Source organism: Penaeus chinensis, chromosome 26 (assembly GCF_019202785.1).
Source record: "Penaeus chinensis breed Huanghai No. 1 chromosome 26, ASM1920278v2, whole genome shotgun sequence".
NCBI classification, from domain to species: domain Eukaryota; kingdom Metazoa; phylum Arthropoda; class Malacostraca; order Decapoda; family Penaeidae; genus Penaeus; species Penaeus chinensis.
Window position 1 is genome coordinate 13,174,696 of NC_061844.1, and position 5,000 is coordinate 13,179,695.

Here is a 5,000-nt window from a genome sequence, read left to right on the forward strand (position 1 = left end):
TAGATCGGCAGACAAGACAGCCGGATAGATATGTTGATAGATATATAGATGGATAGATAGATACATAGACAGACACATAGATGACTGGTTGGATGGCTGGATGGATGGATGGATGGATGGATGGATGGATGGATGGATGACTGACTGACTGACTGACTGACTGACTGTCTGACTGACTGACTGACTGACTGACTGACTGAATGAATGAATGAATGAATGAATGAATGAATGAATGAATGAATGGATAATTGATAACATATAACATATAATAGATAATCGATATATATATAACTAGAGAAACATACATACATACAGACAGACATACAGAAAGACAGACAGATAACCAACAGGCAGACAAACAAGCAGATATATATACACTCCCACACAAACACACCTGCCGATTGACACCCGTAGCCAATACTTCCGCACCTGTGGCTTCCCACAACCGCCAATAACACGTCTCTGCGTACTACGGAACGCTTCCAATCACTGTACAATCTGGCGAACCCTCCCTCATAAAATCACCATCATAATCACCAATCAGTACGTTATAATCATTATTATTGAGGATTAGGAATATTTAGAAAACTCTGGCGCTAGAGAGATGGATGTATAAGAAAGGTGCGTGTGTGTGTGTTCTGTTTCTCTGTAGAAATAAAATACGTTGATAGATTCAGCTGGCTGTTTGTGTCTCCAGATCTATAGGTATTAACTGCCTTTCACTCTCTTTTTTTTCATATTTTCTTTTATCTCCTCCTCTCTCTCTCTCTCTCTCTCTCTCTCTCTCTCTCTCTCTCTCTCTCTCTCTCTCTCTCTCTCTCTCTCTCTCTCTCTCTGTGTGTGTGTGTGTGTGTGTGTGTGTGTGTGTGTGTATGTGTGTGTGTGTGTGTGTGTGTGTGTATGTGTGTATGTGTGTGTGTAGTGTTTGTTTATCGTAGATTTTTATGCATGTAGGTAACTTTTCGCATGTGTGCGTGAATGTATGCTTATTTGAATCTGCGTCTCTGCTTGCGAATGGGTGAGGATGACATGTACTAAGTGTCAGACAGCCTGTGCCAGCCGGTGTCAGCTGCGACCGAAGTGGCACTCGATAGGGCGAGCGAGAGTGCCTTCGTCCGGCTGCAGAGCGGCGGCCGGCGGGGACACGCGGCGATGACGTCACGGCGGTGCGGACACGGGGGTGCAGTCGCAGCCGGGCGGGGCGGTCGCGCTGCGCCTTCGGCCTAAGCTTTCCGTCTATTTATGTATCAACATTTTTGTTATATATATGTGTGTGTATGCATATACATACATACATACACACACCCAGAAACACACACACACATATATATGTGTGTGTGAGTGTGTGTGTCTGTATACATTCATATATATATATATATATATATATATATATATATATATATAAGTACGTACAGAACACAGACACACACGCACACACACGTGAGTGTATGTGTGCTCTCCGTCTTAAACCAAATAACAGAGCTTTGTTTCGAAGCGAAATGGCCAAAACTATCAAATAATCTAAAATGCTGGCACTGACGCTCACGCCGCGCGAGGTCATCAGAGCAACACCCGAGACAGACTGGGTCAAGCTGGAGAATGGCCCCAGCAGATACTATAACCCGCTACATACAATATTCATATCCAGAGGTCATAACTCGCTACTGTGTAGCACTGCAAGACACTTAGCAAGCAGCGTGATGCCAGATATTGCGACCAGATGTGTGCTAGCAGCCACGGTCAGTAATTCGTGTCGAACATTAGTATTATATGCCATAAGTGTCCATAACGACCCTTTATCGTTTATAAACTACTTTTTCTTATCTAACCGAGAACTACATAGCAGCAACCTCGCTATCGTGACGCTGTGCTAGGTGTGAGCGAGCAGTCTGCACTCCATGGCAAAACCCCTCGACTCAGGGTGCACAGCCGCTCCGCCCCAACCACTCCCGCCTCGTAGCAAGAACAAGGAGGGGAAGAGGGCTGGGCGGGGAGAGGGCGGCGGGGGCTGAGGGGGGGGTCGGTTTCTATCTCTCATAGCAACAGTAATAGAATATCAGGCATCCTCGTCTTGTTCTAGCCCATGCATTAAGAACAGCAAAAAGAGGGGAAAAATCCATAACCTTAGTTCTACCCTTGGCAAAACTCCTCCCCCCCCCTCACCCCACCCTTTCCCGGGCCCGCTCTGAAGATGCAAATTAGAAAGAGATTGTTTTTCGTACCTGCTGCTGCGAGGAGGAGGAAGAGGAGGCGGAGGGACCCAGCTGCTCTGGCCTCACGCGATGGCATCCTCGGTCGGCTGCGGGAGGTCAAATGAGGACAACTTAGCCCCCTTTATACATATATTTATGCTGGGCTTGTGTTTCGAGGTCTTGTCTTCCTTTGTCTAGATGTGGTCTTTATATCTCTCTTTCTCTTTCCCTTTTATTTCTATCAACTTTCTCCTTTTTTTCCCCTTCTCTCTCTCTTTCTTTCTTTCTCACTCCTGTCGGCTATCGGGCCTGTATGTTCAGCCGATCTCCACTTCTGATCTATTTTTCAGCTGTGCATTTCACCTTTACGCCTCTGATTTTCCTGTTTAAAGCTGATGGATAAATTTTGTTTCGCAGTGAGAGTGTGTATCTATATGTTGGCCCGAGAGATGGAGTTTCCGCGCTGTGCTGGGGGCTTAACGAACAGCAATATTCCCGATCGTTAAACTACGTTATCTTCATTCCATATAATCAGCGAAAGCTCAGAATCGCTCTTCCTTTTCCTTATTTCTAAATTCACTAAACAATCATATCAAAATCACTTCTTTGATATATTTTCCTTCACTATCACCAATCTAAAGAAAAATAAGTAATTTCTAAAAAATTATCTCGGTATGTATTCTTTGATTTCAGAATTCAGGTTGCGTTCACACGACCAGCGCCGTGTTGAACGCAACTGCACAAAGGCCGTTTAAGGCAAGGAATGATGCAATTTAGAAACTCGATTAAATGAAACTGTTTATCTAGGGCTGCAACTGTATCTTGTCCGTGCTTCCTCCTTCTGGATCTTTAAATCACAACCTGGAAATAGAAGGAAAAAGTTTGATGATGTAAACGTTGAATATTGGAATTGGTTGGATTCATCAGGTAAATAAAACGTGGTTTAATCCAAATATATCAAAAGGACTGAACATTTGCTCATGCAGATGTAGACCTAAACATAATACAAGTTCATGAAACAACACTCACGAACAGACGTCAGACATTACGCAAACAGACTTAAAATAAAGACGTATTCCAGGTGTCCAGAGTTAGATCAGTCCCCTCCCATCCCCGATTCCCGCTGCCCGTGAATCCTAATGCAGACGCGGCGTTCGTGTAATCATCGATTTCGTAAATAAATCTGGGTGCATACGCGAACGATGTATCTTTACGTGTCGTTTCCCGCGCAAAATCTAATCTAAAGTTGTGCTGCATCTTGGAGGAAACCTTTCAGAAAAATGCATAATTCATAAAATGATTTTAAATAAATATTGAATTGAAGAGAGAGAGAGAGGGGGGGGGGGAGGTTGCACAAGTTCAAAACGAATAAGATATGATCAAATTACGGAGGAGAGGAGGAGACGGGAGATTTAAAGTGAAATGAATTATCGTCAAACGGTTATGCATACGAAAGGATAAATAGAAACAGACTATATGACTAAACAGACAGATAAGATGAAATAAAACTAACGAAAACAGAAAAACAAACAAGTCTTTTTTCTCGCGTAAAAAAAGAAAACTGCGTGGATAATAGAAAAATATAGGAAGAGAGAGAGAGAGAGAGAGAGAGAGAGAGAGAGAGAGAGAGAGAGAGAGAGAGAGAAACCTAAAGGAAGAGAAAGAGAGAGAAGGAGGAAGAGAAAAAGCAAGATAAAAGGTGTATATATAAAGTATATATAAATCGGTCCTTATTCAGGAGCGTCAAAAGCTGAATAAATAAAGCAATCTGGAATAAAAAGAAAAAAAGAAAGAAAAAAAACAACATTAATCAATACCTAGTCAGTACATTCTCGAAATAAAAAAAATTCCGTATGAAACGTGCAAATGAAAAAGCATAAAAGGATTATATTGAAGTAAAGTGTATAATGCACATACCAGAAAGTTTTATACATAATTCAATTCTCTCGTATGGTGTAAAATCACTCGCGGGTTTGTTTGTTTGTGCGCTTTTTTGAGTGCATGTGTGAACGTTTCAATGTGTGTATGTTTGTGCTTGTGTGTGTGTGTTTGTGTGTTTGTGTGTGTTTGTGAGAGATCTTCTGTATACTTGTATTTTAATATATATTTTTGGTGGTTTTGTGTGCGTACCTTTATAGGTGTGTACGCCAAGCGGGATAGTAATAAGCTATCATAGGATGTACACAATGACAAAGTGCAACCCCAACCATGCAATGATTGTGTCTATACAAAGCCAGGCAGCCAGAGGAGAGAGAGAAAAAATAAGTACGAAACAGGGATATGAAGAAAAGGCTGTAAATAAACGAGAGATAGGCAGAGTGAGAGAGGGTGTGTGAGAGATAGAGATAGATAGATAGAGAGAGAGAGAGAGATAGATAGAGAGAGAGAGAGAGAGAGAGAGAGAGAGAGAGAGAGAGAGAGAGAGAGAGAGAGAGAGAGAGAGAGAGAGAGAGAGAGAGAGAGAGAGAGAGAGAGAGAGAGAGAGAGAGGACATTTATTAGTGATCATCAAGCTGCCGCCGCGCACATGAGCCCCGTTTCCCAAGCCGTCGCCTCATGTGGCACTCAAGGCAGGTTGATTGGCCACAGACAAAAAAGCAGTGATGCCTCTCTTGACACCAACGTAACCACGAAACATATCTTAATAATGACTTTCGGTAATGTTAGGAAGAAGAACAAGGAAAAGAAGACGATGGTGAAGAAGAAGAAGAAGAAAATATGCGTGGAGATTGAGCTAAGCATCTGGCACCTTTTGGAAGCCTTGGTTATCTCCGCTCTGTGAGCAGCAAAGGTCCGCTCTCCCATGGAA

The 5,000-nt window shown here is 42.6% G+C and overlaps 1 long non-coding RNA gene across 1 annotated transcript in view; it reads right to left on the reverse strand.

Annotated features, from left to right (window-relative positions):
* The window catches only part of LOC125039208, an 83,871-nt gene that overhangs the window by 29,202 nt on the left and 49,669 nt on the right, over positions 1-5,000 (reverse strand). Inside the window, exon 2 of the long non-coding RNA XR_007116107.1 lies at positions 2,223-3,053. This is a non-coding gene — a long non-coding RNA (uncharacterized LOC125039208). The remainder of the gene's footprint in view (positions 1-2,222; positions 3,054-5,000) is intronic.